The sequence below is a fragment of the Schistocerca americana genome, chromosome X (genome assembly GCF_021461395.2).
Source record: "Schistocerca americana isolate TAMUIC-IGC-003095 chromosome X, iqSchAmer2.1, whole genome shotgun sequence".
Taxonomy (NCBI): Eukaryota; Metazoa; Arthropoda; class Insecta; order Orthoptera; family Acrididae; genus Schistocerca; species Schistocerca americana.
In genome coordinates this window covers 860,680,257-860,707,066 of record NC_060130.1, presented here as the reverse complement: position 1 = coordinate 860,707,066, position 26,810 = coordinate 860,680,257, and positions in this window count along the sequence as shown.

The window sequence follows — 26,810 nt, the reverse complement described above, 5'->3', positions numbered from 1 at the left end:
CGCGGTGTAAGTGCGTGGTGCGAAGAGCACCGAGGTGGTCTGGTGGCTAGGGGAGTATGTCAAACTTACCGTACTCCCCTGGCTATCCAACTCCCCGGTTTAAACCCAATTGAGAATCTGTAGGACCATCTCATACGGGCTGTAAGTGCTATGTATAGAAACCTATCGCAGCTGTCCACGGCAATGGAGCCGGAATGGCTCCACATCCCTGTCAGTACCTTGCAGAATTCCACTGACTCTGTTCCTGCAAGTCTCGCAGTGTTCCGCGCTGCACAAGGTGATTATTCAGGCTTTTGGCAGACGTGGACATTAAGGTGATTGCGCAGTGTATATATCGAAGAATATAGAACTTGTCACTCCATCTAAATCAAAGTAAGGACGTACGTCCTGAGAGAACCATACTTGTTACATCTGAAGGTAAGGTTTATTGCCAGTGAGAAAAGAGTATGATACCGAATGTTAAGTGGGCCTAAAAAAATGGATCTGAGCACTATGGGACTTAACATCTGAGGTCATCAGTCCCCTAGAACTTAGAAATACTTAAACTGAACTAACCCAAGGACATCACATACATCCACGCCCGAGGCAGGATTCGAACCTGCGACCGTAGCGGTCCGCGGTTCCAGACTGTAGCGCCTAGATCCGCTCGGCCACCCCGGCTGGCGAAGTGGTCCTATTACTGTGTTTACGGAAATTAAGTCTTAAGGAAGAAGGGACAATTTTGGTAAGATTTTCATGATATTATTATCATAATTCCGTTGTTCGGATTCATCGCGACCAGCATTCCACACCATTCGCAGTCACATTGCAAGTGTTAAAAGCTTGTCCTCTTCTCAGTAACTCATTCAGAGAGTTACAGAAGCACCTGCTGTTCAACGTGGCACTATGCAAAACATCAACTTGAGCGGTAGTCATATTAAATGACAGAAGAACTCGTGGAATCATCCAGAGATTGATTTTGGAACCTGTAGAATTGTAGATAGTCACTTACCCACTGACCTTTATATTTAAAACCGTCAGAACTATGCACAGTTTGCGCTCTATTTGTGCTAAATCCTGAGGTAAAATGTATGTGCCCCAGTTGGCTAACTAAGTTAAGAGGTACATCGTTGGCCTGATAACTGTTCACGTGGAACTGCCCTCAGATTCTGCCGTTTGAAATATTACTCACAGAAGTGAAGTCCGCTATGATCACACATTTCAATCACTTCCCGCCTACTGAGATGCACTCAGATTCATTAGTATGAAATTATCTGCAGACCAATTAGCACTCGAGAATTCATCACGAATAACCTGTACCCGAATTTCACATACTGATCGGTTTATACAAAACTTGACTGAATTATACGCCGTAACATTGTCAGTTTCATAGAAATACAAAATCAAATTGAGCTAGAAATAAAAAGGTAATGAAATATGTTTTGTAGGTAATACGTCGCTCTTGCTAAATTCACTTGTTTGTATATCTCACTATGATCGTGGGACATGGAAACGTAAGTGGTTTAGGGGCACAAGAAATTGCCCTGTTCTCGATATTGTGCCTGGTGTATACCGTGACTTTCATTTTCAGGGAAACACTGAACGTGAAATATTCAAAGATGCGCTGGGCACTATATACTAATTCTTACTGGCAGAAAGGTTGTTTTACTTCCCGTGTATTTAGATGCGACTGAAATTTAGTTATTTCATTTGTGTTAAAGGCTACAAGCGCAGGGTTTTAGTAGCTATCGGTTTGTCGTGCGTTTAATGTAACTTCTATAAGAATTAAAGCGTATTATAAAAGAGCTGATGTTTTTACATAATTTCGGAGATATTCTTATTTGTGGCAACAGACAAATATGGTACTCTACAACAGCACACAGGAAGAAAAATAAGTTACTGTCATTTCTATCTGTAAAATGATATTTTGCAATGTGCTGCGGATTGATTTCACCAAAAATGTCATTTCCAAGCGAGCATCTCGTTATTAGTTATTGCGTCGTGTCTAGTCATTTCATATACATTTCAGATCTCAAATGGTATAATCCACACCAGTAAACTGGCTTCTCTGAACCTTAGAGAGGACGTTAACCAATGTGAGAACACACTAAAAATAGAAGGCCTATGGATGAACTAGAGAAAATATAAATATATGAGTTCTCCATAAAACACATTAGTAGATGCATAGGGCAGTTATGAATACAGATACTCGAAGTTCGTATCTTGAAGTCACGCTACACTTCTGGTGTCAGGCTACACATTTGTGTTACATATATTCAGTGTCACCCCCTGCCCTACTCGCCCATCCTCCCACCAAGTAATATGTTAATTTATCAAGGTTATATAGAGGAAACCCCATGCCACGCACACACCTTAGGCATTTGAATGTGCGATATTCAAGGTCGTCCAGGGGAAGAGGTCATGACGTAACTCGATACCAGTCACCTGATATAAAAATGGTGAGGGCTTCCAATGAATGTGACCTGATCCCATTGGAGTGTAGTGTGACTGCAACGTTTGCTCCGATATGCCGACAACCCTTTTAATATCCCTTACATGGGGCTAGAGCAGCCATGAGGCAAAAGTTAGCTGAATGGGTGCCAAAGTCTCTGACAGACACAATTTAAATGTGCTCACCAAAGATGCGTGGGTGGCACTGAGGGTTTTTCCGAACTGAGACGTCTTAGAGGTACTTTGCCGTTTTATTCACGCACATGTGAATGTTGCACCCCTCCGTATTCACGCCACAGGAGAGTATGAAACAGGACGGTTGAAGAATCATAAATACCCTTCGCTGCTTCAGATTTCGTTGAATGGTTTTGAACGGTACCTAATGGATCCACCTTGTATTTGAGTTTCGCAGCCACCACTGCCCGCCGCGAGGTTGAATGCCTCATGATGGTGTTGCGGGCATGGGACCCAGTAAGTAAAGAATATAAGCGGAAGAGAGACGAATGGGCAGTTATTACACCAAAGGTACGGGACGCAAATGAGGAAATCCATTGAGATAAGCGGTTTTGGCAAAGGGCACATTGGTTTGGCGCTGCGGTTGGAAACGTGAATCTCTGAATCGGCGAATCCGGTTGGCTGTTTGCTTACTGCTGTCGTGACCACCTGTGGAAAGTGGTTGAAGGATGGTGGATTAACGCGTAGACTGTATGGTACTGGACATCTACGTCTCATCACAAAACGTAGAGGTCTCAGGGTCCTCCTTTGTATGACCCTGGACAGGCAACGATCTGTGGCAGACCTAATCACAGAGTACAGTGCTAGTGCAGGCACACGTGTTTCGGAATATACCGTTCAAAGGCCATTGTTGAACATCCAGGTCCACATCAACGACCCCTGTTCCTGTGTTGACCCAGCGACATCGTCAGTTAAGACTGCAGTGGGCACACGATCACTGAGCCTGCACCGTGGATCAATAAAAACTTGTCGCCTGTCGAACGGATCACTTTTCTTGTTACACTACGTCGATTGTGAGATCCTCACACGCCGTCATGTAGACGAATAGCTGCCTGGAATATTTTTTGGAAATTTGTGGTAAGATCTTATGGGACCAAACTACTGAGGTCATCGGTCCATGAGCCTACACGCTACTTAATCCAACTTAAACTAACTTACGCTATGGACAACACACACACTCATGCCCGAGGGAGGACTCGAAGCTCCGACGGGGGCAGCCGCACGGACCGTGACAAGGCACCTCAGCTGCCTGAAACGAGCACCGCGCCACAGATGCAGGTTGGTGAGAGCAGAATTATGATGTGGGGTGCATTGAATTCGGCTTCTATGGGACATATGGTAGTACTCGAAGACACCATGACAGCATTGAACTGCCGGCCGCTGTGGCCGAGCGGTTCTAGGCGCTTCAGTCTGGAACCGCGCTGCTGCTACGGTCGCAGGTTCGAATCCTGCCTCGGGCATGGATGTGTGTGATGTCCATAGCTTAGTTAGGTATAAGTAGTTTTAAGTCTAGGGGACTGATGACCTCAGATGTTAAGTCCCATAGTGCTCAGAGCCATTTGAACCATTTTGAACAGCAATGAACTTCGTGAACATTATTGCGGACCACCTGCATGCCTTTATGGTTTAAGTCTTCTGTGAAAGCGATAATATCTTCCAGGAGGACAACTCTTCACAATACAAGGTCAGAATCATGCTGCTATGGTTTGAGGAGCACGATAGTGAATTCACATTGGTGCCTAAGCCACCAAATGCCCCTTATCTGTATCTAATGGATTACACATCGGGCGCCAGCTGCCTGCCCACAAACCTCCGTCCCGTAATTTGAAGGAATTTAGTGACATATGAGTAGATATCTGGTGCCGCATACCTCTGGAAACCCAGTAAGAGGTTCCAAGCAGATTCGCGGCTGTACTGTGTTTGAAAAGTGGACCAACACGCTACTAAACAGTTGGTCATAACATTTGGCTCATTGGGGAATGTACAACATTTGCACACATACACATGCTGTTCTATCAAATGCCTAGTACACAATATACAGTATATACACAGCATACTCACACATAGTGTGCAATCACGCATGCACACTGATACACATACACCTATGAAAAATGGTTCACCCATCTACTCAGCACACAGTCGCACATACGTCCATTATTTGCAAATAAATAAATACAAAGCCACACACTCTCTTACTCAGTGAATAATGTGAGGACGGGAGATTGCTGATACTGTTCCACAAGTTTACACTACACATTTACTCGCTTGTCGGCAGCACTCTTTAATGTCTCCTTAAAGCGCTGCTACCTCTGCACTATGTTTGTTTTTTACTATTACTGCTAGATAGCATGTGCTTACTTTAAGGCATGCTCTGCCTCCACTATTTCTCCTGTTAGCAGATAGCCACTTATACGTTGGCAGCTGTTGTAATGAAACTAGTGCAAAAAAAAGTATTACTGATGGTATACAGAGTAGTAAAGATACTTGTATCATTACAAGTGTTTACAACAATATGCTCCTTCAACCAGCAACGTTGTTTGAAAGAGATGCCACAGGTGATACTACGAAGTTCCATTTCCTTCCTGAGACATTACTGGGGATTTCTGTAACGAAATATACGCTTTTGACCCATACATAGTGTCCTTCTACGTGTTTCAGGCCCTGACCTGCTGTTCTGAAAAGTAGGGAAATTCAACTACTTTATGCTTTACTTCTTCGTTCTGCATGGTGTGCTCATGGTGACAGTCGTCTTCTGGACCGCTACCACCAACATTCAGGGTGTATACGTGAATCGAGTTTTGGTAGGTCCTGAAGTTTTATGGGAACTGGGATACCTTGCAAATTTTATTGCTCCAAGACTTCAGATATTTCGTATTTTCTTGCACACTTTGTGTGTTTTGACTACTTTCTATGAGCATCTATAAGCGACCAGGCAAAGAAATATACATTCCTCTCCTGAAGATTCTGGACATTAATGCGTGCCTGTTTAGCAACAATGCCTTTCGGAAGAGGGATGAAACTGCACCACCCCCCCCCCCCTACCCCCAGGAAGTGGATCAATGACATGCGAATATGTATCGAGGTGGAGTACACAACTGAGCGTCTTGCCAGACCCCATCCCGTGTGTGTCAGAGAAATGGTCCAGTGTGATGCCTTTGGTTAAAAGTTCTGGCAAAAATGTTCAACTCGAGGAGATGTAATGTCTGAACAGTCACTGGAAGGTACACTGGACTGCTCGACACCTCAACAAGTTTGTATCCTGGTCCTATATACGCAAATAATCTGTGGGAAGTGTGTATTAATCGACCATGAGGTATGAATGTGTCGCGATACTACACTCGTCATTGATTGTGCTACTAGGTAGAATATATACTGGTTGTTCTGACCTGTAAACTTTCTCATTATTATTATTATCCACACCTTGACTAATAGAGCTGGTTAAAGTCTACTGTATGTTTTGTCACCTTTATCTCTGTTTTTAATGAATTAATTTTTCCACGTAAGTCAATTTTTTATACATTGTTTTATAATTGCATTCAGATCATCAATGTCAAATGAGCCAGGAGCAAGCTCCACAACTTGGCCACCTCCTAGATGAAGTTTATTGAATGCCTCAGTGAAGGTTTCCAGACCAGTCAATGCAATACCCCATTCACCCCTACTCAGTTCTATTGGGGGAAAAGCAGTTGGCGCTTAATACAGATAAACACTCTCTTAAAGTCAGAGCATACGGTATCACATCTAAGTCTCAATTGATGTGTTGATGTGCATTCTGCTAGCTTTTATGCATTCGTCAGGGGGAGCATTAGACAGCAAAGACCACAGAGGTATGAATCGAAATCATGGTAGGCTTGAAAATTATAGAACACATAGCTGTTGGCGAAGTAGTGGCATAATTATTGTGGCAGGCATAAATCCGAGTATGAGTCAAAGTAGACAATGTTATTCTGTTTTCTGTTAACATATGCAACCCAGTACATTCCATGGCCTCCTGAAAAACTAAACTCTTCACGAATAGGCCATGGAGGCCCGGCGGTACCACCGGCCACCGTGTCATCCTCAGCCCACAGGCGTCACTGGATGCAGATATGGAGGGGCATGTGGTCAGCACATCGCTCTCCCGGCCGTATGTCTGTTTCCGAGACGGTAGATGCTACTTTCTATCAAGTAACTCGTCAGTTTGTCTCACAAGGGCTGAGGGCACCCCGCTTGCCAGTAGTGCTCGGCAGACCGGATGAATAACCATCCAAGTGCTAGCCAGCCAGACAGCGTTCAGCTTCAGTGATCTGACGGGAACCGGTGTTCCCACTGCGGCAAGGTCCAAGGCCTCCTACAACGTCGAAAATTACTATCCCACATTCCCTGTATTTACATGTCGCATTCCGCGAAGTGTTCTCCATAAACATTCCATTAAATCTAGGTATTTTGAATTTCTTGATGAATTTAAGCAGATCTGTGTTGGTAAGCAATCTGTCCACTAGTATACCTAAAGGACGCTTTTTAAAGAGGAACAGTCGAAGTCCTTCCTTGTATTGTTTTATATACAGTCCTTTGCTGATAGCGACCGCTCCATCAACTTATTGCCCATTTCTGATTCCTAACTTCCTCATGAGCATTTTGTGCATTCTTTGCTGTTTGGGGTGTTGCAGCAGATCCCACTGTAAGTGGCCAAACTACTGACAGTCCTTCTAATGTTGGAAGTAGAAACATGATAATTCCACCAGATGGCTTAGGTATTGGCAGAATCCTAGGCTATTTGACAATCTTTATGTTCTTTTTACAAGTTTCGTCTTCTTCTTCAAGGCACCTTTTACCGCTATCACCGATGATTGGATACAGTTTTTTTAAACATCCTATAGGTTCCTCTTTTAGTGTATCACGGGCTGAGTTCGTACTTTGCTTGAGATTTATTCCAGTACCAAATCCAAGTTTGTTACAAATTGCATTATCAATTGCAAATGCAGAAGTACAGTGTCCTATGAATCAGTCCCTTCTTCGACGTATTTTCTGAGCTTAATCAGCTAAAATTAGATCTGCAGTGTGACGTTCTACCAAACCTTGATTTGCAGCGTACGCTAAATCATGCTCTTTGCGACCTTTGTCGAGGAGATTAATCCCATTATCACCACGAGCCAGATGCCGGTTTAGTTTTGTTCCAGGTGAAGAGAAGTTTTACCAAGGACTATGATGTTCAACTGGCTGTTTACTGAAAATATCACTGCCACCTCTGATGTGCTTGCTAGCACTCATGTTACTGCATAGTCTAAGGTTTGCGAGCCCTGTTGTATATCAAATCGTGTGAGGTCATCCAACTGTTTTGTAATGATGGAATGCCAAGACAACTGGCTAAAGCCTTGTTCCCATGACATCTTATTTTATATTCCTCTGTGTAAAAACTCCCAGTATTTTCCTCAACTTCATTATCCCTTATGATGTAAGTTGTCAGGTTTGTCTGTTACACTCCGCACACTGTAAATGCAAGATAAGACTTTTCAGTTGCCGTTTTGTATTTTGAAATATGCAGCAGGTCACCGACATTGAACTTATGACTGCGTGTATCCACCATCTTAATATAATTGTATGCTGCACTTAGAAGTCTACTGATACGTACATTAATAGATCTCATCTTAATCGTAAAATGTTCAGCTCAGTTTTACTCTCCGAGAATATCTAGCCATGTGTATGAACCACGCAAATTAAATCGTATACGCATACCTGTTTTAATAGCTTGCTTTCATGAGTGAAGGGTTGAGTAGTGGTTTATTAAGTATTGCTCCATCAATAACTGGAAATACTTTTACTAATATTCATACCTGTGGTCAGTTTGCGTGTTGTCATGACACCGATTTGACCCAGTCTGTGGCAATCGTTCAAATACCTGCACAACTATCTACGATCAATACAATATACTAAAACTTTCTATTCGATTCTGAATATTCTCTCACATCCACAAGATCGGCCTGCCACAAAACATCGAAAGTACGTGTTATGCACTGGAACGTTTTGCAAGCAGACCTGTGGAGTTCATTGACCACCATCTCCATTGTTCAATAACACTTCTTTCTCGAGGCTCTGAAATGATTGGTATTATTACATTTGTGGGAGCTGTAGTATCGTAATATAGAAACTACAGAAGTATTGTTTTCAACTTGTCAAGCTGAGTGCCGTTGCCTTCACTATGTACACCACTTAACGCTTGTGTGGTAATGGTTGTGCATTTAATTGACCTCTTGGAGTGTTGATTGACGTATGTGCATCAGTTATATGTAATATTTTAACATATGATCTCTTCCATTTTAGCAAATACTTTTTGGGGTTCAAAGCTTTTAGGAGTATTAGTGCCACTGAGATGGGTGTCTGCTCAAGCTCCATGTGCTCCTGCGTGTAAGGTGACATTCGTTAACATATAGGTAACTTTCGCAGCATATATGGATGATCTAGACTGACACCATATGTCGTATCTAATTCGCTAACGCTGTGACAGTTGATGATATCACTGAAAGTATATCCTTCTTCTTCTTTAACCTCTTTTTCTACCAGCATCCAGCGCTACATGTGAGAGCTGTTTAATTTTTCTGTTACACTTCTAAGTTTCTCACAGAGAGACTCTTCACGCTCCAGGTATCCCAGTTTTAAGGGTCATAGTTTGCGACGCATAGCTTTTCGTGCCTCTATGACTCTGCGTTTGGTCGACATGCTGCTGCATATTAAATAGACTTGGTGATCGTACGCGTCTTATATACTCTGGTGATGGGTTGCTCACTTTTTTAATTCTTCTATCTCAAATTCATATCAGTGAACTTTTTCATTAATTTCCCCCATACAATTCGTCTTTCAAAGTTATTCGCTTGATAAATCCATCCAGTTCCATTAATAGTGCATTTACAGTTCTGTTGACTCCTTCAATGTTTTCCTCCTATATGTTTTACTTCGCTGGGTTATGTCGTTCAAATGCTTCACCTTAGATTCACCTTTCGTGACTGTTGCCTTGATGACGCTATCCAATCCCATTAACCTTATGCTGATTGCTAGCTCACCTCACTGGATTCTGTTATTCAGCTAAGAGCCAGCTTCCGTTGCTGCTGGTTTGATAATGCTATCCCCGCCACTGCCCAAATTTTTATAAATAATCAGCATTGGCAGCCGAAGACTTCCGGCATAAGAAGTCAGCCTCATTCTGCCAACGGCCTTGTCACAGATGGCGGAGGAGCGGATATTGGTTCAGGGCACTCTCTTGTCCTAGGGGTGGGAAATTGCCCCTAAAGGCGGAATAATCAGCAATGATCAACGACATGAGGATGCAGAAGACAATGGAAACCACTGCATTAAAGACACGTAACGTGTATCCACAGGACATGTGGCCTGTAATTGAAGAAGTGTCATGATGATCTCTCCATTGGCAAAAGATTCCGGAATAGTCCCCCACTCGGATCTCCGGGAGGGGACTGCCAAGGGGGAGGTTACCATGAGAAAAAGATTGAATAATCAACGAAAGGATAACGTTCTACGAGTCGGGGCGTGGAATGTCAGAAGCTTGAACGTGGTAGGGAAACTAGAAAATCTGAAAAGGGAAATGCAAAGGCTCAATTTAGATATAGTAGGGGTCAGTGAAGTGGAAGAAAGACAAGGATTTCTGGTCAGATGAGTATCGGGTAATATCAACAGCAGCAGAAAATGGTGTAACAGGTGTAGGATTCGTTATGAATAGGAAGGTAGGGCAGAGGGTGTGTTACTGTGAACAGTTCAGTGACCGGGTTGTTCTAATCAGAATCGACAGCAGACCAACACCGACAACGATAGTTCAGGTATACATGCCGACGTCGCAAGCTGAAGATGAACAGATAGAGAAAGTCAATGGGGATATTGAAAGGGTAATTCAGTATGTAAAGGGGGACGAAAATCTAATAGTCATGGGCGACTGGAATGCAGTTGTAGGGGAAGGAGTAGAAGAAAAGTTTGCAGGAGAATATGGGCTTGGGACAAGGAATGAAAGAGGAGAAAGACTAATTGAGTTCTGTAACAAGTTTCAGCTAGTAAGAGCGAATACCCTGTTCAAGAATCACAAGAGGAGGAGGTATACTTGGAAAAGGCCGGGAGATACGGGAAGATTTCAATTAGATTGCATCATGGTCAGACAGAGATTCCGAAATCAGATACTGGATTGTAAGGCGTTCCCAGGAGCAGATCTAGACTCAGATCACAATATAGTTGTGATGAAGAGTAGGCTGAAGTTCAAGACATTAGTCAGGAAGAATCAATACGCAAAGAAGTGGGGTACGGAAGTACTAAGGAATGACGAGATACGTTTGAATTTCTCTAACGCTGTAGATACAGCAATAAGGAATAGCGCAGTAGGCAGTACAGTTGAAGAGGAATGGACATCTCTAAAAAGGGCCATCACAGAAGTTGGGAAGGGAAACATAGGTACAAAGAAGGTAGCTGCGAAGAAACCATGGGTAACAGAAGAAATACTTCAGTTGATTGATGAAAGGAGGAAGTACAAACATGTTCCGGGAAAATTAGGAATACAGAAATACAAGTCGCTGAGGAATGAAATAAATAGGAAGTGCAGGGAAGTTAAGACGAAATGGCTGCAGGAAAAATGTGAAGACATCGAAAAAGATATGATTGTGGGAAGGACAGACTCAGCATACAGGAAAGTCAAAACAACCTTTGGGGACATTAAAAGCAACAGTGGTAACATTAAGAGTGCAACGGGAATTCCACTGTTAAATGCAAAGGAGAGAGCAGATAGGTGGAAAGAATACATTGGAAACCTCTATGAGGGTGAACATTTGTCTGTTGTGATAGAAGAAGAAACGGGAGTCGATTTAGAAGAGATATGGGATCCAGTATTAGAATCGAAATTTAAAAGAGCTTTGGAGGACTTACGGTCAAATAAGGCAGAAGGGAGAGATAACATTCCATCAGAATTTCTAAAATCATTGGGGAAAGTGGCAACAAAACGACTATTCACGTTGGTGTGTAGAGTATATGAGTCTGGCGATGTATCATCTGACTTTAGGAAAAGCATCATCCACACAATTCCGAAGTCGGCAAGAGCTGACAAGTGCGAGAATTATCGCACAATCAGCTTAACAGCTCATGCATGGAAGCTGCTTACAAGAATAATATACAGAAGAATGGAAAAGAAAATTGAGAATGCGCTAGGTGACCATCAGTTTGGCTCTAGGAAAAGTAAAGGGACGAGAGAGGCAATTCTGACGTTACGGCTAATAATGGAAGCAAGGCTAAAGAAAAATCAAGACACTTTCATAGGATTTGTCGACCTGGAAAAAGCGTTCGACAATATAAAATGGTGCAAGCTGTTCGAGATTCTAAAAAAATTTGGGGTAAGCTAGAGGGAGAGACGGGTCATATACAATATGTACAACAACCAAGAGGGAATAATAAGAGTGGACGATCAAGAACGAAGTGTTCGTATTAAGAAGGGTGTAAGACAAGGCTGTAGCCTTTCGCCCCTACTCTTCAATCTGTACATCGAGGAAGCAATGATGGAAATAAAAGAAAGGTTCAGGATTGGAATTAAAATACATGGTGAAAGGATATCAATGATACGATTCGCTGATGACATTGCTATCCTGAGTGAAAGTGAAGAAGAATTAAATGATCTGCTGAACAGAATGAACAGTCTAATGAGTACACAGTATGGTTTGAGAGTAAATCGGAGGAAGACGAAGGTAATGAGAAGTAGTAGAAATGAGAACAGCGAGAAACTTAACATCAGGATTGATGGTCACGAAGTCAATGAAGTTAAGGAATTCTGCTACCTAGGCAGTAAAATAACCAATGACGGACGGAGCAAGGAGGACATCAAAAGCAGACTCGCTATGGAAAAAATGGCATTTCTGGCCAAGAGAAGCCTACTAATATCAAATACCGGCCTTAATTTGAGGAAGAAATTTCTGAGGATGTACGTCTGGAGTACAGCATTGTATGGTAGTGAAACATGGACTGTGGGAAAACCGGAACATAACAGAATCGAAGCATTTGAGATGTGGTGCTATAGACGAATGTTGAAAATTAGGTGGACTGATAAGGTAAGGAATGAGGAGTTTCTACGCAGAATAGGAGAGGAAAGGAATATGTGGAAAACACTGATAAGGAGAAGGGACAGGATGATAGGACATCTGCTAAGACATGAGGGAATGACTTCCATGGTACTAGAGGGAGCTGTAGAGGGCAAAAACTCTAGAGGAAGACAGAGATTGGAATACGTCAAGCAAATAATTGTGGACGTAGGTTGCAAGTGCTACTCTGAGATGGAAAGGAATTCGTGCCGGGCCGCATCAAACCAGTCAGTAGACTGATGACCAAAAAAAAAAGAAATGAATTAAAAACTGAACCAAGTACAACTTTATCTGTGCTTTGTCTCACTGAAGTCCTCTTTCCTTCTGTCATTGCTTGAATTATGCAGAAATGTTTAGTATAACCTTGTGTCTTGAAGTGAACCACCTACTTTAAATGCTATGCTTAGAAAAAGACTGCTGGAAATTTATTTAATTCGGTCACGAAAGGGTTACATTCAGATGGTCCCGTTTGAAAAAGATAACGGGGTTTGCATTATCCCTAACCTATTGTTTTGGGATCCTTGAGTATGTTTGGCTTAGATAAGTGACATTGACATTTAATGGCGTCCGAAATATAAATATTTCCGGAAATCATCCTAGTTTTCCATTGTGACATCATCAAATATGAGTTCGCAGTTTGGATTTGCTTTTTCGCTGAACGTCTGGTGTGTTACTCCACCGATACAATGCATAATCCCCCGCAGTAGCTGATTTTTGCTGAAACTGGGTTTTCGAAAGGATATATATATATATATATGCTCTAAGCGGATACCCTTAGGATGTATTAACAGTGTTAGAACAACATTAGTCTTCCCGTAATCTTAAGTGTGTATGGTATCAAGAAGTAACGATTCGTTCCTTTTCTCCTTCTTCTGGTTTCCAGCACCATCACTGCAGGACCATTCGCTTATTACAAGTCTCTTGTGACGGGGATACCTCGTCCACTCGGCCATGATAATGACTATATGCTGTCATTGGCATACAGTGTGTTTCACGGAGAACACGCACACATGTAGCCCTGTAAGTTTTGTTTGTCAAAACAACAGACTTAAACACAATCGCAGTTCAGTGACTATATTGACACACTTGGCTCATACGCCCCTGCTTCTATACACTCACAACATGAATTATAAAGCTGAGTGACGGTGTCTTCTGATGGGAGCAGATTTTGACAAAACCACCTCCACCAGGTTACTCCAAAATTCTCCATAGAGCTAGTGGACATACGATTGCCACCCTAGTCGATAGTCTATAGCATACTTTATAAATTATCTTGTGTACATTAGATTCTGTAGCGTATGTTCCTACAAATGTGTCTCCACTGTCGTTTAGTATTTTAATTCTTTCGGGGAAGTCTCCAGCTGTGGCTATGAGATCCCCCAGCATTATTGACGGCGAGTGCAGGTTCCCACGGAACAACGCTGAAATCTGCATTGACATATGACATAGCTGAAACCATTCATTTGCCTACAATATTACTATAGCACCACGAAAGTGGGGATTTTAAAATATAGCCTCTAGATAGAAATCTCAGCCCGACATGTTTACCGCCGATGTTGTTTAAACTGTAGCTAACGTCAAACAACGTATTTTACTGTGTCATGTGGCTGCTTCTTCACCTCCCCTGCAACGCAGCTCAAACGTCTTCATCTTTTGCGATTTCTCTCACGAATGGGTGAACTTTTCGTCAGTTGCTGTTAATATACAATATTTTCAGTAGTGTATGCAAATTTTAAAAACAATTACAGTATAAAATACGAATCGGTGCCCTCTACTTCCGGTTCATCATCAGAACGAACACCATTATGATCATTTTTGTTGTGATGGCGCTCCTCGTGATGGCAGTTGTGTCTACCATTACCTTGCTATCAATGGAAAATAGTGACTGCACAACAAAAGTGTGTGCGAGAAAACTACTTAACGCAGACATTATGGATATCCCTGAATATATTAGGATGATTCAGCTAGAGTAGTATGATTTCCGAGCATAAGACAGCAATCGTCTTATTGCCTATTACACATATCCTCGTGGCTGAAATCTCGAAATAACTGTGAAGTACTTTGAAACATTTATACGAAACATACTGAAAGATGTCGCAGTTCGAATGCTGTAGTCTATTACTTGTTTGCGACAAAGGTTATACCCTCGCTATGTGACATTTCATATGGGTTTAAGTTACTGTCTCAAGTGTTTGCAAATTATGTTCTTCCTCCTATGTATAAGCCTTGCAAAAACATTGTGATTTGAATGCATGTTGCCAGATCGATCAACCTCCTCCTACTAGACTTCACTGAATTTGTTGTAAAAAGGAAGTAAATGACTTTTTTCTTCTCATAGTATTTTGTAAGCAATAATATGTGCGCAGACATGGCAGCTTTGCAAGTATGTGTTTATATTTAAGATGCTACTGACTAATCCACATCTTTTAGGGAACTGTTATTTCCTGCTTCACTGAGGCAGCTGCGCCTCGCTGTCACTGTTCGTTACTGAGCTATATGTCCCTGTATGCAGCCAGTTATTGGATCACCAACAAGCAACAAGCCTACTGGTCTTAACACACACTCCTATTTGATTCTCATCCACAAGCGATATCAGCGGCAGAGGCGTTGGAGGTGGCACTGGCTGTGGTGTTGTGGGCAGTGTTGGTGGCGATGATGGTGGTGGCGCATAAGTGCTGACTCTCAGTAAGAAGCTATGTATTTTTTGTGGGTATTTGTATAGAACATTGGGGTGTGCGTGTTAACAACAGTTTTTGGAGGAAACACATTGTGTTTTATTGGTATTTAATGTACAAATTACACTGTGTAGTGGCAGCACAAAGTTTTGCAATTATTTTTCTTCTGTATGTCTCTAATTCATGCCTATAGGCGCCATTACCCACACAGGAATTCCTTCAGTGAATTCAGCCTGTGCAGACCTGAAAAGTTCTACACCTATGCGCTTTGGTATAGGAGGAATACAGGCATTGATAAACTGTTCTAACTGGTACATAGTATGACTATTTTTGTTCACATAGTCAGAAAGATAATAGTATGCTGCTTTTACATACGGATGCCAGTGGCACATTCATTCTGTGGAGACGATAATGCACAGTACAGATGATCTAAATTCACAACACTTGAATGTTATACGCACAGGCTTGAGTCACATGAAGTTAATTATAGCATTGCCACAACGTACATCTCAAATACTGAGACTTTATGGCCATACATATGAACTTCTTTTTGGAGTATGGAATGTATCATATTCGTCCTTCATGTTACACCTCATCATATTACACAATTAATCCTACTCAATCCATGAGTATAGGCGTCTTGTACATTTTCAACTTCAGTCACCATGCAGTAGTCATTATCTGGTGATAGACCTACATTAACATATTTTGATTCACTTGTGGTCACGTTTGAAGCACTGGCAAACAGTAGTACTCTTCGCCAACTTGCTTGCAGCTTATTGGGCTGAGGTAGCAGTGGTCGTAGCAGCTGCTCCTGAGGCAATGGTAAAATACAGTAGAACAAAAGATGTGACACTGTGACACTGTGACAAACAAAATGTGAATGTCCTTGTCCAGCAGTTCTGCTACTAGAAGATCAGGGCTGCATTGTACTGTTGGAACATTAACAAACCACAAGTATAACCGAATAAATAATATTTGTTAAGAACACAGTTAATATGTACATTACTATTCAATACTCACTATCTCATCTAATAGTCACATTCCTCATACGCCTGTGGGTGGTTGGTGGTCAGTAATGGCATTTCATTCTGTAGGTACAAATATCAGGTCTTGAAGGAGGAGGGGGCTTTGGCAGCTGGATTCATAATATAATATGGGGGGGGGGGGAGGAGAGATCTTATTTGCTATTGGCCCTGCATTTGTACTATTCCAGGAGGATGAGTTGTGAAGAGGAAATGGGAGCGGTGGGATGGGGAGCAGATGAGGGGAGGGAAGGGGAGGGGTGACCTTGATCAATTCTCCAGAGAGAGGGGAGTGTGGGGTGACCCTAGTGTGTACCCTGACGCCAGAAGTGCAACGTGGTACCAGAAGTGACAGGTCATGCATGTCTATTCACATTGACTACATTTGAACAAAAAAAAAAAAAAAAAAGCGAAAGTAGGCCGGTGAATGTAGATACTTTTTCTGTATGATATCTGACCATGTTGTGTAATGGTAACAAATAACGCATTAACGAATTTCAAGAAATTTTTTCTTGATGATTGGGCCTGTTGTGAGTACATGTCTTGAAAGGACATTGTAAGTAAGACACCAGTATCACTGTATAAAATATTTATTGATTATTAGGACACTTGTTCGGAAGATTTCAATTTTCAAGTACGTCTACATTGTCCTGACATAAACATAACATCTGGTGGGATTACATCTGATGACTGTTCTCATACTTCATGTGAAATTGTAAAATATTGATTTCAAGTCGATTTTTTACTGTTTTAAAAAGGGTCATAGTATTTTGATATAATATTGTAGATATTTCCTGTGATTTTTGACAGTTCACATCATAGATGTTTTCGATATACATAGTCAATACCTGTCATTAAGTATCGTGCTACTCACATACAATACTAACCGAGACTATAGTTCAATTCTTTTATCTTGGCGGTTCGCGCATGCCCGTCCAGACGCGGGAGATTGCTGCGTTGCCAGTTGTACGCGCCAAGAGAAGCAGCGCCATAGTATAGTTCATAAACTTACGTTTATGGGGGAGCGCGCAGTTTATGAAGTAAAAGCCATCACGGCCGCAATAACCCTTTTGCTGCTACAGAGACGTGCTCCCCACATTCCGCGATGTGCGCGATTTTGTCATCATTCCACTGTTCGCCTGTGCAGACACATGGTTTTCGACTGCTTTGACACACTTTATCATTCGATTTCACAAAAACTATTTGGCCCAAAAATTTGATTTTTGCACACCTTCTTGACTGATACCTTCCCCCCATAAATGACTTAATTTTGTTTCGATGTTCAACGCAGTTATTGTGCAGCATTAGATGAAGTAAACCAGTGCACGAAATTTTTAAGAGTTTGCAGAGGTAAAACTACATAAAGTATACTTTCCGTATGGTCGATTTTAGTTGCCACTAGAAATTTCAAAAAATTACATTCAAACGAATAAAATTCGTGAAGTAAGACACTTCGATATTGTTTCTAAAATAAAGAAAATATTAAGCACTGATCAAGGTTTGAACACAGAACCTTCGGCTCGGTAGCCTCGCACAATAGCCATTACGCTAACGCAACTCGCCATTCAATGTGCCACCCGGAGGACTTTAAAATATCACGCAAAATACCGACAAACACTGTTGGTATGACTATGAATTACTCACGTTTTGTCGAAGTACAATAGGAAATAAACACTTACCGCTGTTCTTTATTGCGAAAAAGCGGTTAGTGAGAATGATACAAACACCTTTCCTTGCTATCACCTTAATTAGGAAGCTTATTGCTTGTTTGGTTTAATTAATTAATGGAATATGAAGCAATTGGTATAAAGAATGCTTTTTCCAAACTTTCTATAAAACAGTCTGCTATCAAGACATTGCTTTTGTTCAATTACTTTATTTATGACTGAACGTTTCTAAAACTGAAGACACTCGTCCGTGCTCTGCACTGCAGTCGAACTCTGGCAACGTCGTTCTCTGTTCATTGGCTGCCTGTGTTTCGTGACGTCAGATGCGCAGAACGAACCCAAACTCGGCCGCCAACATAAATGACGCGCACTTTAGTAGAAGCGATATCTTTATGTTGAGACGTGGTACCCTTACAGAACATGCCTGATTTGTGTCCTCAACAAACGCCCCAATGTAGATGGGATAAACAGATTCGAAATTCCGTTTCAGTATCTCGAGTCGGCATAAAAACATAAAATTAGGATCAGTGACGGAAACATCAATTTTCTGTAAAGCAGTCTCTCCCTTATTAATGTTGAGTATATATCTTTCTTATTAATCTGATATTACCTTATGGAGCACATTTCGTGTAGAGAACGGATAGTCACTGCCAAACTGATATATAGCTACCAAATTTCAAGATGAACAATTCGTGATAGTCAGAGTTCACAGTCGGCTCGTCTTTCGATGAGTAATTTTTCATACAATACCCAGTAAACTGCCTATATCTAATTATCTACATACGTGTGACGGTTTCCCGTCTAATAAAAGATTCCTAACAATTATTGTCTTCACAAATGGCACGACCATGTGAGTATGTACGTATGGCAATCGTCCTTTGGTGGGTTAAAATATGTGGTAGTATAATTTTCGATTAAAAGTATTACTTACGCCTTACAGACCTACAGTGCAGAGTAATAGCTAACTGTCATATGGCTTTATTGACGCGGTGTTGCTTTAGAAATATTTTTGTCCCTTACTTAAAGGCAGAAGACAGAATTTCCAAGACTCAATGGGCACTAAAAGAATTTGTGTAGATATACAAGGACATTCGCACTATACAATAATGTTTTTAAGGTAAAGAAACTGAAACGCTAGTGTAAATTACGCATTTATCATTTATACTATGTGAAGTAATAAAATCAAATAAAGCAAGACAGGTTTTATTCATAAGGTACAATAGAATAAATATTTCGTCAGAGACAAGCGCTAATGTTGTTTAGTGGTTTGAATAATTACAATAATATTTTGGAACGAGTTGGACTGTTCCTTACATTTCGTCCGTACAACACTGTCAGTCACTTTATACACTGCTTGTGAATCGCAGTATTTGTGCTTTACTTTCTTTTGATATCCTGTCGTGTGTGACAAAGATGTGCGGGAAAATATTAATACGTAGTACTATAAACTGCTAACAAGAGATCTGAGAAACTAAAATAAAATAGTTTCTGACAGTCACGTGATCTTCAGATAATTAAAAGCTTCTTACTCCCTAAGCGTTCATCATTGGGCATAGTCCAAGAATTCGACAGTTGTCGTTGAGTATCCAAAAGAAATGAACCTACGGAAAATAGAGTGACCATTACGACACTAGTGTAACATTCAGTGTCAGCGTGAATCACCTCCGTCAGTACACGGGACGAGCATGTAAGACTTGAATTATCGTGGAGCGTTGGAATCATTACTGAAGCTTTATTATAGTCGCATAAAGCGGAAAAAAATTAGGATTGGAGGAAGATTAGGTTACAAATGCAATATTTGTTGCAACAAATAAGTACCAACACAGAGAGAATGGAAAAAAATGGGACCAAGTCTGCGGTTCAACCAGTTACTTAACGGCAACAATTGCTGTCTAAAAAGAGCAGAAGAATGCCCCTGGAGCCTCATGAAAGATTGATTGCAGTACACGGGACACGGCTTCGCATGCAATCCGAAGCAGTGAGCGAAGAATTTCAAATGAAAGACAATATGGAGTAAGGCCTGGGACGGCCCATTACCGGCGTACACGGACCACCAAGGCGTGTGCTGCGTTAATTACGGCGCGAGCATGGCGGGGTCCTGAGACTGCGTCTCCCAGCCTCTCTCCAACTGTGGCAGCCACGTTCCTTGTTCGCCAAGACTTCTGAATAAGCAACACTATCTCGTCCGTAATGTCAGTCCCATGACTTATTAAAAAAATCTATTAATAATATGAAGACACGCTTTTGTTCTATCTGTAAACGAGTTTCGATGGTTATACCGTCATAATCGAGTGGTTCCTTTGTCGTTTACATCTTGAACTATGTGAGTTGTGTACGTAAGTGATTATTACGACAGATAATTTAAAAATGTAATGAACAACCTCACGTTTACGATGAAATTAAATCATTACTTAAAGAAATTTTTCAGTCTTCGTTTCGAAAACTTCTTATTTGCCAACATTGCTAGGAAGGATACGACGATAACTGGTTGCGACTAGTTAAATGGCCATCTGTAGATGTCAAAGTATACGGGAAGCTACAGGCCTATATTCATAATATAAAGAATAGACGAAGTTAATCGCTCTATAATGCTTGTGAGGCTACACACCAGATAATAGAAAAGAATGTCTACATCGGTTACTAAAGTGCTGCTCTCCGTCACAAACAACTCTAGAGGAATGTCAAATCGCCATCCATTGGCTCTAGTTATAGGTGCCACTTTCATAATTTTGTGTACAAAATACTGCAATGTGCTCTCTATCTAAATTGAAACTACCGAATATATATTTTTATGTATTACTTTTTCCACGCTGTAAAAGTATCCTACGTTTACCGAACTGTCACCTGGTGGCAACTTTAGTGAATCAAATGTCGGTGCACACAGTACCGGTCAGCCCGCCTATCGCCTTCAGTAGGACAGGTTCTTTCCATATCGTCAACAGACGTGATGGCTAGCTATGGTGCCTCATATCGTTATGACGTGTCTGTTATACCGCAAAAGGTAATGGTGCATGACGCATACTTAAACTACACATTTTGAGATAAGTGTAATCTAAAAATATCTTTGTACACAGCTCTCAACCGATGACTTTGGATTATTTCCGTGTATGCTACGGAATTATTCCACACGGGACTGTGACGAAGTGTGTCCCTTTAACAGGAGACGTGGACACTGCTCTTTGTTATGTGGTATGTACCCTTACAACTGTTATGGAACCATTAATATCTCGTCTTTTCTTTATATCGTTTATTCAGATCTGATGAAGGCCATCTAACTCGTAGAAACTAATAATCATTGTATCCGGTCTTACGCTCCTGACAAATAAAAAGCTTTCCAAAGAAAGACTGAAACACTATATTTAAAGATCTCCTCCCGCAACGCTGCAATGCTACGTAATTAATATACGAGAAGGGTAAAAAATAAACTGCATCTCTCTGTTGGTATCGATGACACTGGAAACAGAGTAGAGGCTCCGATTAAACAAGCTTTTACTGCTTTTGAAGCAGAAGCAGAGAATGCAACTGTTTACTGTACTAATGTTCACTAATGTAAAAAAAAAAAAAAAAAAAAAAAAACAGTGCTAGAGACTAGCGTCTACATTTTCTGTTGGATGAGTAGTTTACACATTTTTGGTCCAGTGTGTCTACTCCCCCATTGGTGCTGTTGTAGAAGGACACAATTTCCAGTTTCTCTGTCACTTCATCCACTCTTTTTGAGATGTGCGTACTGGGTAATAGTATTACAGCTTTGTTCTTCCTAGGGACTACTGACAACAGAGTAATTTTACCACTGGATCCATAAAGAGAAGAACCAACAGCGCTATTCTTAGAAAGCAGTTGGTATTTCTGGTTTATTTATATTTAGTGTACTTACATATGTTGAGCCCTTGCCTTAAAGTTCTCTGATCAGATCTACTGAGGAAAATCAATTGACAGCAGTAACAATTTTGTAACTATTTACAAATGGCTGGACTAATCGAAGAGTTGATTGTGTTGTGGCTTGGCAAGACAGCCAAGCCACTATGAGGAAGCCGAAAGGCACGCGTTTAAGCTCACGCAGGCTGGCGTGAGGTCTGGAACAGGTAAAGTAATTGAGACTAGCAAATAAAGTACAAAGCTGCTGGAATACTTAACTTTAATCCATGATTGGTAAACATCGGTCTGACGGTACATGCATCACAAGATAAATAGCAAATGATAATGGCGCGTTGCTAGGTCGTAGCAAATGACGTAGCTGAAGGCTATGCTAACTATCGTCTCGGCAAATGAGAGCGTAATTTGTCAGTGAACCATCGCTAGCAAAGTCGGCTGTACAACTGGGGCGAGTGCTAGGAAGTCTCTCTAGACCTGCCGTGTGGCGGCGCTCGGTCTGCAATCACTGACAGTGGCGACACGCGGGTCCGACGTATACTAACGGACTGCGGCCGATTTAAAGGCTACCACCTAGCAAGTGTGGTGTCTGGCGGTGACACCACAGATTGCGTAGGAACACCAAGTACTCTTTCTTCATTGTTCAGTTCAGCACCGTCAAAACCCTTACCAGCATATATGTAGGTATTGTATAACTATGGTGTGCGTACATCTGTCAGACACAGGATTTTTATTCCACGCTTGGCAGGCTTTTTGGGCAAATACCCTTTGAAGCCACATCTGCCAAGAAATTGTATGAACATTTCATCTACGGAAGTATATTCTCCAAGGGAGTACAATTTCTGACAATTACAGATGAATTTGGAGAAATATTCCGAAATTGGTGCCAATTTGTCTTCCTTCTTCCGTATTTCTCTTGTTTCAGGGTCACAAAATCACCAACAGAGTAACAAGAGTTAAAACCGATTTACTGACATTGCGGCTCTAAATATAGTTCTTCCAATGTAGTTGTTAGAGAACAGTGATAGCATATCATCGTGTCCAGACTTAAACAGGTGGATGTTAGCATACAAAGCGCGGTAATTACTTTTATTTCATACAGCTAAGTAAATTTGTGGTTTCTTTGCCGATGTACTTCAGTCCTGTTTCCGGACTGTTCCACTTCAAGTGTCTCATTTCCTAATCTGATTCCCTTAGCATCACCTGATTTAATTCTACTACATTCTATTATCTTATGGTCAAATATAAGTTACCGAATTTTTCTGTCAGCCATCTTCATTAAGCATGGAAGTGGTGGAATGCTCCAGAGACAGCTTGGGAAATGTCATTCATAAATTCTCCGATAACGCCAGAATGATAGCGAAAGATTCCAGTCTTTCACCCGTGAACTAGGTGAGGCATGTTTTTAGAACGGGCGGCAGGCACAATAATTATTAATCTTTGCACTGTTAAATGTACTTTTAGAAAGTGATTTTGTGCAGTTGGTGAGATGATTACACTGCCCATACGGATATCATCGCGTTAGCAAACCGTTTCTAGGATTCGGGGAGGCGCTCTGGTCCCGGAGAGAGCCCTCGCGGATTAACGACCATGGATGGTGTGCCAGCCAGCCAGGATGGCAAAAGGATGACGACTGGAAGGGCATCATCCCCACCTTTGACCACTAACATTACCAAATCCAGATTATAATGGTGACCCCATTAAGATAAGGGATGAGGTCAGGAAAAAGAAGAAGAAGCTGAAACAAGCAGTACGTGAGAAAACCGTATTGGATCTGCTGGAAACAAACATCTTGTCCAAAATTTACGAGTCGGTTAAAGCAGAGACAGGAAACAGCTACTATATGACTATTACATTGTCATAGGTCACTGGTGTCGAACGAAAAGTAGTATAAGGTAAAACATATTTCTGCTTATCAAGTGCAACAAGTGAACGACTAGAAATTACTTAAGCAATCAATCGAAAAATTTCAGTGCTGAGGAGAAAGTGGAGGATATCAAGAAAGTGGGGGATATCAAGCACACATTCAGACGTTTATGTCATGAGAGACAGCAAAAGTCTGATGGATCAGTTATACTTTAATATTAGTGTTGGGAACATTTTCCGCATGGAGAGAGAGCTACATAGCAAATTCAAACAAAACGAATATCTGTCAGACAAACACAGGCCGACCGAAATCAAAACAGGCTTAAGAATACAATGAAAGCAACGTTCAATGAATGCGAAAAAGAGATCTTATCTATCGAGCAGCCAGCAAAACGTTAGGAGCGTAGATCTTTTGCGTCAACACCAATGGAACATCGCTCCACGTGCTCGTCGCCTATGATGGCACTAAAAGGGAAGACAGTAAGGTAATGGCTGGAACACTAAACTCTCTCTTCCGAAATTGCAACACTGATGAAGATCACAATGAAGTTTCTATTTGTAAGCGTGACTCAAGTACATATATGAGAGCTTCAGAAATAACTGAATATGAGGTCAAGTCACTTGACAGAGCAAAGGTAAGTTGATCCGATGTGATGAATTAGTAAGAAGATACTGATTATAACAAGTATCTATAGCTCTTTCTCTGTGGCAGTATAGGAACACCCGACAGGGTAGTAGCAGATACCTCAGGGAAAAAAGACCATGTGTAGCGGTGTAGCTAGCCATCGAATACAATAAAGGCAAGTGTCACAATTTATCACATACTTTTAATTTGATGTGTAACAGGCCGTTGCAGTTATCAGTTATCATTCTGTGATAATAGCTACGTAAGCGAAGGTAGAGCTTCCCAACTGCCACAGGTTGAATCATCATTCTCTGAGTTACCGCTGGATGAAATTACTGTCTGGAAATAAATATAAGGATCAGGCTATTTTACTGTATGTACAAAGGATAAATAAATGAAAAGAATATATAAATATTATCCAAATAATATGATTTTGAAAGGCAACAGCTACTGTTGTTAATAATAATAAGACGTAGCTTTATGTGTAATTGAAGAATCTTAATTAACTCACTTCTTCCGTGATGTTGCTCAGACAGGGTAATGTGCTACGCTCTTTTGTGTAGGCAATAAACATTCAGAATTATTAACTGCATATCATGCTGCAGCATTACTTAGAAATGCACTTAAAATTATTTTATTTTACTTGTTTTTCCTTATTTTAGGTTGATTTTGTTATTTCATTTCTTTTGGAATAATTAGCCACCATGTGCAGAATAGTCAATATACCGTTGACGGACTTAACTGAATTTGTGCTAGGTAACCAACAGCAAGGTACGGGGAAGGAAAGTTCGTTAAACGTGTTATTGAGGGAAATATTAGTGCAGAGATAAGATTTATGGGTTTCTCGTTGGAAGATCTGTCGTGGAAGATGGGAATTTTTTACAGATCTGATCTTCCTATCCTTAAGGAATTTAAGGCTTTACAGTATTTAATGCAGATTACATACAGCTTAATAAGCCGTTTACTAAACAACACGAGATAAAATAATCTAACAACAGAGAAAGAGACCTAATAATTAAATTTCACAAGAAATTGAGACCTTCCTCCTATTTATTATATTTTATTCATATGTTTATTTAAATCCAAGTCTTCGTCTGATGCCAGCTGCTGCAGGCACGTTCATTCTAATACAAAATTAACATAGCATTACTACGAAACATAGAATTAACAGCAGAGCTGAAACTAAAAATAGTCATAATTTTAGACATTGGTGCAAATCAATATGGGAAGTAAAGCGAATACGAATTTCTCATTGTAGCACGAAATTCATTTTCACAGTCATTCAAACTGTTTTTAAGTGGAACGTAGCGTGCTGGACGCAACGTTCCCTATTGAAGTGCATTTCAATACATCACGAGGCATCCTGTGCATTGATGAGACTGTTTTTTGTTGAAAAGTACGTTATGTGATTAAGAGTACAAGAGGAAATTTTTTTATAGTTTTCACCTACCGGACAGACGACAAGTGGATTCGCTGTTTCGCAAAACTTTCTGTATGCCGAGGGATTACTTAGATAATACAGAGAACTGCTTGGTAAAAACATTACACAAATAAATAATAGTAATAATAAAGCAATATTAATATTAGAAATCGGCAATTAATCGTCACACTTTTGTATTATTTTCCTTTTTATTTCTATAAAATCTTACTCTAAAGCTCTGAAATTGGCAATACTAACATCTTAGTCCTATCTAAGCTCAACATCGCATTCATAACGGAAGGATGCTGTTTAATTTTTCAGAGAAAAATTGTTCAAATGGCTCTGAGCACTATGGGACTTAACATCTGAAGTCATCAGTCCCCTAGAACGTAGAACTAATTAAACATAACTAACCTAAGGACATCACACACATCCATGCCCGAGGCAGGATTCGAACCTGCGACCGTAGCGGTCGCGCAGTTCCAGACTGAAGCACCTAGAACCGCTCGGCCACCCCGGCCGGCTTTTCAGAGATGTGTATCGTGTGTAGTGAGCGGTACTCAGAAATGATTGAGCAGTGTAGCACTAGCTTCTCAGATTATTAAATAACTTCTTTGTGAAACAGTATTCGACACTACAGAGAAACTGGTTGATGTGGTGTTCTTTTGAACAAACGGACTGATGGGCAGAATGGAAACTCAGTTCACCATTCAGCTATCCTAGTTTAGGTTTCCCGTGATTTTACAAAATTACATTAGGTAAATACCACGATGGTTTCTCACAAAAGGTGACGTCCGACTATTTGCCCCACCCTTGTTAAACTAGGACTGTAAATACGTAAACTGAGGCAAAAGGAAATTATAGACATTGGCCGGGAGCATGCATTGATTTAAATCAATGGCGAAAGTTGAAAATCTATGCCACGCCGGGATTGGAATACGTATCTCCTGCTGACTAGGCACATGCGCTGACCACTACACAATTTATGTACACAGTAATCCGCGTAATAGCACGGACTATCCTAGCACATCTCCTATCGGACCCAAGTTCCCAATTTATCCACACACTACGAATGTAATCCCGTAAGAGTTCGAGCCTGGTATGCTTCGGCCTGTTGCCTTCAATG